The 15164-nt window shown below is 40.5% G+C and overlaps 1 protein-coding gene and 1 long non-coding RNA gene across 6 annotated transcripts in view; one reads left to right on the forward strand and one right to left on the reverse strand.

The window, feature by feature from the left end:
* mcf2l2 (MCF.2 cell line derived transforming sequence-like 2) overlaps positions 1 to 15164 on the reverse strand; it is a 176052-nt gene that overhangs the window by 138517 nt on the left and 22371 nt on the right. The window lies entirely within an intron of this gene.
* On the forward strand, positions 10240 to 13927 carry LOC124873603. The gene is made up of 3 exons (XR_007039585.1): positions 10240 to 10503; positions 13534 to 13777; positions 13849 to 13927. It is a non-coding gene; the product is annotated as an uncharacterized LOC124873603 (long non-coding RNA).

Here is a 15164-nt window from a genome sequence, read left to right on the forward strand (position 1 = left end):
TTCCCTCCATTCAGGACATGTATAGGTCTGGGGTCAGGAAATAGGCAGCAGCCTGTCAAGGTCATTGTTTTATTTTTTGAATGCAATGCCAGTCATAATCTGGCATATCGGCCATCACATAATTTCTCCCGACAGCCAGGATGCACGAAACGGTTTTTTAATGAATGCAGTTGTATTTGACTTTGTCTTTTATTGAAGACAATATTAGTTAATATGAGCTCTGCAAAGAGGATCACTGAGGCTCATCTTCCCTCCATTCAGGACATGTATAGGTCTGGGGTCAGGAAATAGGCAGCATTAGTTAATATTAGTTAATATGAAAAATAAAGGACAAAAAAAAGTTTTGTCAGCAGACGTTCAGCAACATAACGACAACGCAGAAGACAAATGTTTTATTTAATTTTTACTTTTCTCAGTTTCATAAGAAAAAATTACCTCTGTGTGAAGTAGTGTTGTCAAGGAGCAGCAAGGTGAACAAGACAACAGCACCAGCCCCCAGTTTCAGATTCTTCTGTTGACTTTTTATTTGTTACTTTTGACTCAGATCACTCTTTTTTTCTAGCTTCCAAGCACTCACTGGTTTGTATAGCCAGTTGGCAACACACCTGCGCTTGAGTGGACCAAGCCACAATTAGACAGGAAAAAAAAAAAAAAACAAAATCTAAACAGAGAAACTAGAAAAACAAAATTACTAATTTAATTTACAAACGCATCTTCATAATGAAAGGCTCTGCAAAATATACCATGTAATAGAAGTTAACTCAAAAGTTACTTTAAAGAAAAACAAACAAAGCAATACTCCAAAGAAAACCCTCTAATTGGTAGAACCCAGCAAGGTAATCAATGACATCATCCAGCCATTCAAGCAGGAAACACTATGACAAACAATGGGGAATAAAAAGGAAAACAAATACCATGAATATACTTTGAAACAAAATAAACAAATTCAACCAATAGTCCAGAAGTAATAGCTTTAACCCAAACATATAAATAGATGGAAACTGCAACATAATGCTAACACAAACAAACCCGGGATAGTAAGTGAAGCAAAGTTGCAAACTAATGTTTAAATTTAGGCTTCATGACCAGCTACCGAAAGTAAATAAATCAGAAATAAGAATAAGGGAAAAGTGGTAAACACAAACTGAACCACTTTGTCACACTCTGACCAGTCAGATTTTACATGGAAACACAGCTTTTCATCATTATTCTACCAGTTTGTGTATCAATGTAGGCCTAATGGTCGTTTTTGTAAAATTGTTGTTGGGATTATTTGTGATATAATAATAGCCTATAACATGCACATACAATAATATTTGATATTTTCCAGCCATTATGTGATCTCAGTTCAGTCACATGCGGTGAGGTCCATGACTGGTGAAGCCCTGAATGCTCTCAAGTCGGAAGTACAAATGTATTAAAGCAACATAGAAGCTGATATTTAAACAGTTTTTGTCGTGTTTGGAGGCATAAAGATTCAAGCGACACGTTGGTGAGACAGTCAAACTCGTCCTTTATTCACCAACGTCCTGCAACCCCCATTTTAAACGAGCTGACGGTTCACAGTCGACCTCCCTGTTAAGCGTTTCATGCTAAAGCAGATTACACCACATTCCCCTTTCTTTGAAAACAACAGTGTTAAGAGAACATTTACTGCATGTATGAAAACTGTAACTTTTTTTAATCTTTCGATTTCTTTGAACCTATTATAACACTTTCTTTTCTCTTAAACCTTTCTTTACATTTCAACCCCTTTTTTCAATAGGTCTGTCTCTTGATGAGTTCCTAAAGCCAGTAAACCCTGTAAGCGTAGTTCTGACAGGACCTGGATCAGCTGTCAGAGCTACGGGAACAGATTGGTTTAATGTGGGTCTCCATCCCATTAGCAGTTCCACTAAGCTATATCCATTAGCCAGTGGTGTCACTCTGTAAGCTAGAAGTGCAAGGTATGGGTCATTTGCTTTCTTTAGTAGTCTTTTCACAGTTTGGACATGACGTTCTGCCTCTCCATTGCTTTGTGCAAATCTTAGATTACTTGCTACATGTCTGAAACCATAGGCTGTTGCTGTCTTAATTTGGTTTTTTGATGGACCAATATGCAGGGAAAAACTCCTGAAGTTCCAGGTTTGAAGGTAAGACGAGTCTTTATTTTCCATGGCAGGACACAGACAGGGTAGCAAGCACGCAGCAGGAAACACACATACACATAACATATACATAAGGAACCAGCGGGGAACAACGGAAACAAACGGGCTTAAATACAAAACTGAACAGCAGGGGGGGACCATTTGTGACAAGACAATCAGGGGAAAACACAGAACAGGTGTGGGCTTGGGTGCAGGGAGACAGAAAACAAGACTAGACCAGGTAATTTAACAAAAACACAAACTCAAGAACTCAAAACACAAGCAGGTATGACAGTTCTAAAGTCCGTTGGTTTGAGAACTGAGGTCCATTGTTTCTGTAGAAAAGCTCTGGAATTCCATGTCTGGAAAAGATGGACTTTAAATGCGCTGTAACATCTTCTGATCTTGTGGGAGTCAGTTTGGCTATTTCCACAAATTTAGATTAATAGTGCAGTTGAATGTAAAAAGGTCTGCTCCAACTTTTTGCCATGGTCTTTCAGGGAGTTCGCTTGGCATCGAGGGCTCCACTGGGTTAGCACGCTCTGTGATGCATATGTTGCAGTTTTTTACTGTTCATTTATTTGGCTTCTCAGACCAGGCCACCATACTGTCTCTCTGGTGTTCGCTCTGCATCTAGACATTCCCTGATGTCCATCATGTAGGGCTATGAGGACAGAGTTGTCCATAGCAGTGGGGATCACTAGTCTGGTGCCTTTTAGTAACTGATCATTGTGCAGTTAAAGTGTCTCTGTGTGGCCAATATGCTTTAATCAGGCCCTTGAGGTGGTGACTTTCTGGCCAGCTACTCAGAAGAAATGACATGACTTCTGAACATACAGGGGTTGGACAATGAAACTGAAACACCTGGTTTTAGACCACAATAATTTATTAGTGTGGTGTAGGGCCTCCTTTTGCGGCCAATACAGCGTCAATTCGTCTTGGGAATGACATATACAAGTCCTGCACAGTGGTCAGAGGGAACGGACTATTCTTCTTGCAGGATAGTGGCCAGGTCACTACGTGCTACTGGTGGAGGAAAACGTTTCCTGACTCGCTCCTCCAAAACACCCCAAAGTGGCTCAATAATATTTAGATCTGGTGACTGTGCAGGCCATGGGAGATGTTAAACTTCACTTTCATGTTCATCAAACCAATCTTTCACCAGTCTTGCTGTGTGTATTGGTGCATTGTCATCCTGATACGCGGCACCGCCTTCAGGATAAAATGTTTGAACCATTGGATGCACATGGTCCTCAAGACAGGTTTGGTAGTCCTTGGCAGTGACACGCCCATCTAGCACAAGTATTGGGCCAAGGGAATGCCATGATATGGCAGCCCAAACCATCACTGATCTACCCCCATGCTTCACTCTGGGCATGCAACAGTCTGGGTGGTACACTTCTTTGGGGCTTCTCCACACCGTAACTCTCCCGGATGTGGGGAAAACAGTAAAGGTGGACTCAGAGAACAATACACGTTTCACATTGTCCACAGCCCAAGATTTGCGCTCCTTGCACCATTGAAACCGACGTTTGGCATTGGCATGAGTGACCAAAGGTTTGGCTATAGCAGCCCCGCCGTGTATATTGACCCTGTGGAGCTCCCGACGGACAGTTCTGGTGGAAACAGGAGAGTTGAGGTGCACATTTAATTCTGTCGTGATTTGGGCAGCCGTGATTTTTTTTTTTTGGACATAATCCGGGTTACTACCCGAACATCCCTTTCCGACAGCTTCCTAGTGCATCCACAGTTAATCCTGTTGGATGTGGTTTGTCCTTCTTGGTGGTATGCTGACATTACCCTGGATACCGTGGCTCTTGATACATCACAAAGACTTGCTGTCTTGGTCACAAATGCGCCAGCAAGACGTGCACCAACAATTTGTCCTCTTTTGAACTCTGGTATGTCACCCCTAATATTGTGTGCATTTCAATATTTTGAGCAAAACTGTGCTCTTACCCTGCTAATTGAACCTTCACACTCTGCTCTTACTGGTGCAATGTGCAATCAATGAAGACTGGCTACCAGGCTGGTCCAATTTAGCCATGAAACCTCCCACACTAAAATGACAGGTGTTTCAGTTTCATTGCCCAACCCCTGTATGTTTTCAGTTTGTAGTTGTTCCTTTAACTGTGTGACGTGTGTTGAGCTAGCAAGCATGCTTTTGATTATTTCATCCACGTAGATGTTTGTGTCATCCATTTCAGATGTAGACTTAGAATCTGGGTCTTCACTGACAGACAGCGTGTGAGGAGTGCTTTTCCCAGAGAGTGTGAGATACTGTAACTGTTCCTCATGAGCCTAAATCGGAACCACTGGATCCTGGGTGGAAGCTCGGTTAGCACTTGATGTCCTACTAGGCTCTAGTGGCTTGTGGTCAGTCTCTAAAGAGAAGTGTCAACCGATGAGAAAATCTTTAAGATTTCACACACCCAAGCGCCTCCTTCTCCACCTCTGCATACCTCTGCTCCATTTCTGTTAAAGAGCATGACGCATTTGCTACAGGTCTTCGCTGCTCACTCTCCTTTTGCAATAGGACTGCTCCCAGTCCATATGATAAGGCATCTGCTGACAGTTTTGTTTGTTTGGGTCATAGAGTGTGAGAACAGAAGTTGACATTAGTTCCTTTTCAGCTGATCAAAAATTTTTTTGCTTTGCACAGCCACGAACACAAAGGTTTTTCATTTAGGTCTTTTAGGGGTTTATCTTTTTCAGTCAGTCATGGGATGAATTTTTCTGGCTGGTTAACCATCCCGAAAAAGCTGTGCACTTTGCTGACATTTGACAGCTTTTTTATTGCTATGACTGCTCTTACTTTTTCTGGGTCTGGCCAGATTACTACCGCAGAAAAATGTGTCTGAGGAACTTTACTTCTTGTCTTCTCAGGTCACATTTATCCAGATTTAGTGTGAAACTGGCCTCTTACAGTTTGTTGAGCACTTTGTGCAGTCTGCTGGTCCTGTGGCTTCGGGATGGGGTGCAGGAGGAACAGTGACCAAATCCAGAGGCTGCAGGATCAGGGACACTGGAGGAAAACCACATCGGAGTGTCTTTGGCCGTGGACTGTGAAGGAAGTCATCCACTCCTAACGGTGGATCCTCCTGTGAGCTTAGTAAGAACCACAGCTGGCCTGGCACTGTGCGCTTGAAACACACAGGGGTTACGTCATTAGGAATGTTTCAGCTACTGATGTTCTGCTCCTGCTTTTCTGAACTGTTACAGTTTGTGACCTTGTGTTGTCACTAGTCAAAGCAGCAGGTTTGTCATCTCAGCCTCTGCCCAGAAGAGATTATGTATCTTCCCTGTTCAGGTTCGCCAGGCACCTCTAAGTGCGTAATTATGCATGCTGAAGGCAGAGTTTGAAGTTGTCCTGCCAGCAGATGCTTTATGTTTGTGGTCCAGACAGACCCAGTGAGGCAAAGACTACACTCTACTTACCTTTGACCCACTAGCGATAGCCTTAAAGGGCAAGGCCTTTGCGAAATAGAACGTTGATTACAGGGCTTGACATTAACACCCGCTAACCTGCCAAATGCGAATGAATTTTAGCAGTGGCGGGTAACACAGCCTCTCCGACTAGCCACTTTGGCGGGTTGAATTATATATACAGTTTTTAATTGTAGTTTTCTCAAATGGGATCTGAAATAATAAGCAAGTTGAAATGCAACGCTACGACACTACAACTCCCATGACTTCGCCTGCGTACGGTGTTTGCTCTCTGATCCGTTCATGACCGACGTCGCTTTAGACAGGTGCGGTGGGGGCGGTAATGTTTCAAACATCACCGCAGTGTACAAAGTAGAAACATTATGTTTCTGCATATTTTCATAGAAAGGGAGCTTTACACAGAACCAGGTGCGTCGTTAGACCCGGAGGTTTTCTGAATAGCCCTGGACTTCTTAATTGAAGAAATTTAGATGTATTAAAAAGATGCAGCCACAAAATGGTATTGGACTTCACATTTTTATTTAAAAACAATGAGTTTTTTTTTCCAATTTTGTTCCACATAGTCACCTCCCGCTCCACCTAACCTGACGATGAGTTAAAAGGAGAAACAAAAAATACTTATTTGCGCACTCGCGGCACCAGGAATGCGCAACTACGTGCACAGGCAGAGACAGAGTCCATTCTGGAGAAGTCCAGAACAGCAGTTAACTCCAGGGCCGTCAACCTGCCTCGTTCATTACCCGAACAGTTACTCTGAGCGCCTCAAACAGGGATCATTTTAGAGCAACCACAGTGCCAACCGGGGAGTGGGAGGCTGGTGCGTGTGTTCAGGAACAGGTGGAAGCAGAGCGGTAAATCTACACATGCTGGATTTGCATCATGATGTGAAAATATCTCGTTCTTTACTTCAGTCAAAATAAAAGCATTTAATCCTAACGTAGCTGAAGACATTAAAAGGTCCTTCAGATCAACACATTGGTCTCATTGCTGCAGCCAGTGTTATGGTCCAGTTCTACATGTAGACAGAAAAAAGTGTTGCTCAATAAACCAGGAAAATATCTCCTGGTTCCAGTAAGACGTAGAAATGTAAAGGTAAGTCTCCATCTTCTTTTCCATATTTTCTGTGCTGATTCTAAACATGCAGCTCTGGCTTTAAAGATGCAGCATAATTAAGAAATAAATCATAGCAATTAATCACAGGTTGATTAGTTAACTATTTTATTTTTCTGAATTACACATGTAATATTATATAAACTAAACTAATTAAACATGGATACAGTTTTACTGAAGGTGAGACATACATACCAAATGTATACAGTTATTAATAACTGTAATATTAGTACTGATACGGTCCAGGATTAGACTCTACGCTATATTTTAAACACCACAACTTAACACCCTTTCCTCTCAGAAAGTGTTTAATAGTAAGAACTGCACTAATGTCTCACATGCTCCGTGGAGAACAAAAGACTGTGTTGAAAAATGTTTCTTTTATTATTTTTGGCAGGCCACATTTCTCCAGAAGTGGAATGAAGGGCTGAAAAGATGGTGATAAAAGAGAACAGGTTCATAAAAGGAGGAACAATTTTAATAAAATGTTTCGAAAGCTCTTGGCATAATTAAAATAAATAAATGTGTTTTAGGGTTTTACCATTTGACTAAGATTTAATAAAAATCTACTTTATACCAGTTTTCTTTTTTTTTATGTAAGAAATTAAGACAATGGAGCCTCAGGGGTGGAACACTTTGATGAGAGTGTGATGTTTAAAATGGTAATTTATGCAGGTGACAAAAGAAGCACATTTATCTGGCCCATAGTAAATATCTCTGAGTTTAAGAAAAACATTTGTCATTGAAAAATTCAGATTACGTTTTTTTTTTTATATAATTTTCATCAGTCCTAAACTCTGTTTCTTCTTTTCTTCATTCAGCTCCTAACAAAAATAAAAAAACAAGTAAAATTATTGTAAACCTATTTTGTTTGATTCACAATAACTTACATTCAGTCTAAACCCAGCCGAGACAGAGAACTGGTACAATATGTCCTTTGTTATTTTAACTTTAAATTACTTATAAACTGTCTTATGGAAATATTAATATTTTGGGTTTGGGCTAAAGCCCCCAATGTTTTTAGACCCTAAAAACGCCCCTGCACAGAACCTTATCAAAGCTGAATGCTTGATAATGACCTGAAGTGGTAAACATTTTATGTAGTCTTGATATGATTGTGTAAAATGGTCATTTACATTTAAAAATGTTGTAAATCTAGTTTGAGTAAACTTTAGCAAGCTATAGTCAGCTTTAATCATATTAATCAAATTCTCAACAACAACACTGTGGCTGGTGAAAATGCTGAGTGGCTAGTAACTTTTGAAAACCACTAGCCACAGTGGCTGGTGAGCAAAAAAGTTAATGTCAAGCCCTGGCTGATTATATCCCAGATTCTATGAGAAGCACATCCCTTTAAGATCTGGGCTTCACTGGGTCCTAATGGCTGAAGAAAAACATTATTTGGGTACTGTTTGTCTGGTCTCACCATCATTTATACTCAGTGAGACCAGGGTGAGCCCCACTGAGCAGGTAGCAGGAGGAATAAACATAGTGATCAAAATAAATAAACAGAGACTGAAGGAGGGTTCTGGGCTAAAGCCCTCACTGTTTCAAGACCCTAAAAATGCCACTTAAGTATGCACTAACATTACTCTGTGACAAAACTGAGGATGTGCACCTGAATTCAAATACAAAGCGACTCAGCATTGAAACCGAAATCAGATTCCTTGTTTGTGCACACAGTCTTGGCTAATAAAGCTAATTTTGAAATGTTTCTTTCCTACACTTTGGTCTTCACCTCTTCACTTGTATAGCACTTTATCAAATCCCCAGAGACCCCAAAGCGCTTTACACTGCAATCAGTTATCCACCCATTCATACACACACTAACAGTGGTAAACCATATTGTAGCCACAGCTGCCCTTGGGCAGACTGACAGAAACAAGGATGCCGTACAATCGGCGTCACCGGGCCACCATCAGCAGGCAAGGTGGGTGAAGTGTCTTGCCCAAGGACAGAACAACTGAGCTGGTTGGAGCAGGGATTTGAACTGGCAACCCACCCCTTAATGCGCGAACCTCTACAACCGCTGCCACCATTGCCCCTGAATATGTCTAGGTGGAAAAAACATTTATCCTTCATTGTCAAGAGTAGACTTTCAACACTATGAGGTGTGATCTCTATAGCAACAATAAATAAATGTCATTGGCAACATTTTTATAAAAAATAGTCGATATTGCTTTGCAGCAGCAATGTGACAATTCAGCTCAATGTACCAAATCAGCTGAAGCATAACCGCTCAGGGATCACACAGAAAGAATGTCAGCACTGTGAATCTCCATGCCATTCCTCCTGCCAAGCTCAGCCTTGGTGGGGAAGACTTGCCTCCTCCAACAAGCCCTCATCCACCACCAACAGTAAGCTGATCTCTATCCTTCTCTGCACACCTCTCCATAACTTTACCGGAACAACAATAACCTCTCTCCTCTCCTTCTTAGTGCCAATCCAGATCCCTCCGGCAGATCCAGTCCAGGCTCAGTCTCATTTTACTTGTATTACAAATAAACCGTTAAACCTGCTGTTCTGCCTCTGTGATTGTTGCCACATCCAGAGTCAGTAAAACTGTATATTATGACATAATTAATCTGTTAAATGGGATGAACTGAATTCCATCAAATATATGTTCCAGATATTCAATTCCTTTACTCCTCCAATCTGGAAAGTGTATCATATTATGTTTTTGTAGGATGTCATGGTTGTTTCATATGGGTGTATGTCTGGATGTAATGCCTCCTTTATAGAAAATCAGTTTTAATCAGGATATATTATGAGAGGAGTTACCTTTTCTAGTCTTTTTGTGAGGGCTTTACAGATAATTTTGAGATCAACGTTAATAAGGAATATGGAACAGTAGTAAGTAGGAAATACTGGATCTTTGGATTTAACAAGAGAGTAATGTTGGCAGAATTTATATTTGGATCCAAGTGAAATCATAGTTGGTGCTTGGGGTTGCCTGATGTAAAGTCCAGAGGCAGAGATATAGCAGAGAAAAAACAGAAAATTGAGAAGGTACTGGGGGTAAGAGGGGGTGATAAATATAGGGATAAGAAATATTTGTGTCCGTGTGTGGATTTGTGTGAGTGTGCATGTTTGTGTGTGAAAGAAAGAAAAAAGAATGACAGAGAGGTGCGATAACAAACAAAATGAAAGCGGACAAAAAGGAGCGGATACCCAAAAGCCAAGCCTTGGCCCTGCCCTCGTCAAACAATGTAAACATCATGCTGAGCTGTGCTTTACATTAGATTACATTTGCCAGTTATCTAACCTCTTATCTAACCAGTGTTACATGTTTTAGATTAACCTGCTGTTGCTCCCAATAAAGCCACGGAGTGATCTCCCAGTCAACTGACCATTAATATAGAGTTCTACAGCCACTGTAGCTCTGGTTTCTTCTGTGATATATTTCCTTTTGATTGCAAATAATACTCGCCTTAATATTGCAAATAATACTCGACCCTTATAGGATCTCCTTTGAAAACTGGTCATGAATGCTAGTTCATTCCCCGCAGCTCTGTGCCCTGACTTCTGACCTGCTCTTTTTGCTTGTAGTGCTTGAACTCACCTACAATTGGCCGAGGTCAGTTGTGATGTGGCTTCTTACCTCCGGGCCGGTGAACATGATAGAATCGGATGTTTTTTACCTCGTCACTTTGGAATTCAACTTACATTGGACAAATTCATGGACCACGGATTTTGCGTCCTCCTCTGTCCGTTCTGGGATGCCGGAGAAGACAAGGTTGTCCCGCATGCCCCGAGCTTGTATATCCAGGATGGTCTCCTTAATTTTTTATTTTCTCCAGACAGCTGTGTCATTCCATTGGTAAGTGTTTTTGCACTATCCCTCAGCGTTTGGTTCACAACTATGAGCGAAGCTGGTTGTTCCTGGCTGAACTCCAGAGACTCCATCAGAGCTTGGAATTCCCTGTGGAGAACCTCCAACAGTGCCAGACGAGCATCCAGGCTGGTTAGGTTTTTGTCAATAGAGTCCAGGACATCAGCTCAGCTTTTCTCTGAAGAGATAGTGAAGGTGCTGGGATGGCTTGCCCATTACAATGATTTCAAAACATTTGTACATGTAGCTCTCCAGGCTGTTAGGAATAACCTTTGTCATTATTACTTATAGATGAGTTTTCCCACTCACACAATACTGATAAAGTATAAGTTCTGATGTTTTCACTTCAGTTAGGATATGGATAAGAATCCTCATTGGTGTACATTACATAACCTACAGTTTGACATAAAGTTTGGTACATTGCGTTTGATTGTGGAACAGTCTGTAACCAGGTTGATTAGAATGCTGCAGCAACACTTAGATTAAGGATTGGACACCTGCTATTATACACCCTATCAGATAGACACCAGAATGGTGACAGATAGTCTACTAATAAGCACCGAGGGAGTGTACATCCCATGCAAGGGAGTACCAGATATCAAACTACATGCGACCTTCTTTTGAGGTTGCGTCATCACTTTGATCTCTGCAACGATCCAGGACGGGAGCCTCAGCGCTGATCTTTGTAACCATTTCTCTGCCTTATTTAGATTAAAAGTGTTAAAGGTTTAGTTCTGGTTGAGAGTCATTCCTTTAAAAGAAAGTTTTACTGACAGTGGGGTCGCTTCTGGGAAAAAAAGAGCCGGAGGAACCCTGAGGCGTCTAACCACCAATTCGTGCAGTAGCTCGGACAAGGGTGTCCAATGTTTCCTCGTCCAGTTTGTTTATTTGGGAAAATATGAGACAGTGGTTAGTATTTGAAACGTTTCTATGTTTGGCTTGAATTTATTGACTTGTTTTACCTGAGTTTGTTGTGTTTGTTTACCAGTATACCGCCATACTACTTACACACAGCTCTTGCGAGATCTCAGACACTTGTCCTCTTGTCCTCAACACCATCCTCTTAGATTTAATTAAAAACAAATGTTCTGCATTGATTTGATTGAATTAAGCTGTCTGGTATGAAGTACAATTAGCCACTGAAGCATACTTAATTTCTAAAACTATCTGTTAAGCCAGGTATTTGTATAGTGATACTGAAATTCTAAATGAAGACATCACAACATGTCAAAGGACAGCCTCTGTTTGTTTCAAACTAAAATAGCATTGATGTTGAAGATTTTCAAGCTGGGACGATAAAACTATTAGTTATGTTTTATGTGTGCAATTGTTTTGACCATGAGAAAAGTCAACCCAGCAGAAAATGATCCCACTGCCAATTAGAGTGTTGTATTTGACCTGAGTACATTTAAAATGTAGTTTTCAAGTGATAATTTAATTCATTAAGGCAAAAAACTGTCCAAACAAGCCTGTCTGTATGTGAAATAGTAATTGCTCTCTAATTCAATCATGAACTAATGGTGATTAGCCACATATTTGGAAAGTTGAACTTAATTTCACAAGCCACAACTAGGTCTGATTACTGCCTGATCTATAAAATCAAGAAATCACTTAAATAGAACCTGTCTGACAACATGAAGAATGCTAAAACATTTCAAAAAGCAACATGGTTACAAAGCCATTTCTAAAGGGTTGAAACTACATTGTGGTCATTAATATTATTGTAGTTGCTCTTGCGTTGCCAGGCCAAATCAACCCAGTGGAAAAGGTGCATTAGAAGGGTCACTTCTGTGATTGGAGGAGCCACAGATGAACAGTCCAATCAGGTTTCAGAAGGATGTTCATCGGGAGGAAAGGCCAGCCAATCCCAGATGTAGAACTGCACATCTGGGCCAACCTCAGGCCGTCACAGAGCCATTATATAAAAATGAAGATAATACAGAAGGCTTTGAACCTTCCTTTCCTTCCTCCGGTGCAAGGGTGGCTGGTCTACCAAAATAACTCTAAGATCTCATTGATGGAGGAGGTCACAAAAAGAACCCAGAACAATATCTAAAGGACTGTAGGCCTCACTTCCCTTAGTTAAGATCAGTGTTCATAATTCAACAATAACAACAACAAAAAAACTGGGCTATAGATGCACAAATTTATCAGTTTATTATTTTACTTAGTACCCCTACACATAGCCCATTCTAAAATGGCCAAACTCTAAAACTCAGTAGTTTAATCTAACCTCCCCAACAACCCCGCACCATTCCAAACACTTTGTGAAGTCTTTGAGATGACATGTGTTGTGAATTGGTGCTATATAAATAAAAGTGAATTGAATTGAATTGAATTAAATTGAATTAAACCTGCTTAACCCTTTTTTCATAAACTTAGGTGCAATCTAATCTCCTTTTTGTCATTTATCTTTGATTTGATTTTGTATTTTTCTCTACTTTAACCTGTTAACCCCTAAGGCTTTTAGAAGCAATTTCCTCCTGAAATAACAAAACTGAAATAAATCAAGAACAGCTCCACAGTTATAAGGTCTACATGTACACTTTTGGTAACTGTATAACGATAAGATATAAATTTAGCCAAATGTGCCAAAACTGTGCCGAATGTGTTTTTCACCCCAAAAAAGGAAATCTTGTCAAATAAAAGTGCTGAATCCTTCTGCATGTGACATAGCCTTTGGTCATGACATTTACCCTGTGTTTCATCCAAATATGCCATTATGCATTATGCACAGCATAAAAATCAATATAATAAAAAGAAATCAAACTATATTGTGTCTTTTTGTACTGCAAGGAATAATCCATGACAAACCATCTAAACCAGTGTGCAAAAAGAACATTCAATGAAAAACTGTGTACAGTATACAAATGCGTATCAACCTGCATTCACTATATTATATATATATATATATATATATCCGATCTGCAGTACTCCCTTGGGTATCAAGTTCTTTTTCTTTGCTTTCTTCCTCCCTGGAGCTAACTGGTGGTCTCATATCTGGCTTCCTTCCAAAAGATCTCCTTACCACTCCTCTGGTAACTTCCCCTTGGATCTGCTGCCCAGACCTCACCACAAGTCAACCATCACTTACCTACTTGTCCAACCTCCAACTATCCACCATTCCACCGCTGCCTCCTCAATTCCTCCTCAAATAAGGAAACAGTCATCAGAATCCACTCCACACATACCCAGCTTGCCAACCTCAACCCCTCTGGATGTATTCACCTTTTTTCCTGGATCCTCGCCAGCTCATTCCACAGTAAGCCTCCGCCAGAACTCAAAATTCATCACATGTCATATCCTGCAATAATCACGTACCTCTCTCCCCAGTGCCTTCCTGAAACCCTATCCTGAGGCCAGCAGAAACTGTTTCTTTTCTTGTCATTTCAATAAACCACTTAAACCGTCATTTGTTTTCTGCGGTTTATGCCAGCACAAGGGTCTCACAAACTACTTTGAATATATTTAGTTGAATGTATGGAAGATTATGATGGGCAGGTGACCTATCCAGGGTGTGCTCTGCCTTTTGCCCAATGCCTGCTGGAGATAGACACCGGCACCCCTGCAACCAACACTGCAAGACAAGCAGGTATAGGTGATTTGTGGATGTATAGAAGAGAACTGTGATTGGAATAAATTGATTTTGAGGAGATTTCAGCCTCATCACTGAGTTGATGAATATCTCCAACCCCTAAACATGTCTCCTGGCATGCTTGGGAATGAGGAGAAAGCCTCAGAGCCTATGTGTGAATGCTGGACGGGATAAAAGCAGGAGATAGTAGGCAACAGACTGTGCAAACCAGTAATGTATGTTTGATATGATCTGTGCAGTGTGATGACATGTGCAGCAGCAGCACAACTCGAGCTGACTGCCTCAAGTTGGTCACCAACACAATCTCATTTCATAGAGCAGAAGCTATAAGTTCTCTTCAAGGTGTTACTGCTTTAAGCAGCTTTGTGCCTGAGCCTGCACCAGGGTTGTGAAGCATCCACATTAACCAGTAAGGTCGATTTTGCCAATTCTACCATATTCCTCAGATATAGTCATTCTATAAACATTTTAGTACTGCAACTGCAGGTTAAAAAGCACCTAGAATGCCATTCCAAGTACAGGACTGAAAATGGGCCTTTAACCAATATGCAAAGAAAAACATTCAGATAACCTTAATAAATATCACTCAGAACCCATTTAAAAGATTACAAGAAAATTTAACTCAATAGAAGCAAAGCGTAAAAAATTAGGAAAGATTCGAATCTTATACACAGCACTAAGGTTTAAGTTGAACTTTTCTTTAATATCCGGACACTTTAGTTCATTTATAGTGTCCCAATTCACAACAGATGTTCTCTCAATGCACTTAAGACAACATAGAGGTCAATTATATATTCAATTATTTAGAAATATAAAATCAAAATCATACCATTCAACAGAACTGACAGACTCAAATTATACTACAAACAGTGCTATTTGATCCTAATTAGCTTTTAGGAGTGTTGATTTGTTCATAAAGTCAATCAATATACTCTCAGGTGGCAGAGAATGCAGTTCATACAGCATTTTGCAAGCCAACACACATTCATTGAAATATTGCAAATGTCAACAGATGAAGGCGAGTTGGAGACAAGTAAAACATGGAAGCACAATG

Source organism: Girardinichthys multiradiatus, chromosome 9 (assembly GCF_021462225.1).
Source record: "Girardinichthys multiradiatus isolate DD_20200921_A chromosome 9, DD_fGirMul_XY1, whole genome shotgun sequence".
Lineage (NCBI taxonomy): Eukaryota > Metazoa > Chordata > Actinopteri > Cyprinodontiformes > Goodeidae > Girardinichthys > Girardinichthys multiradiatus.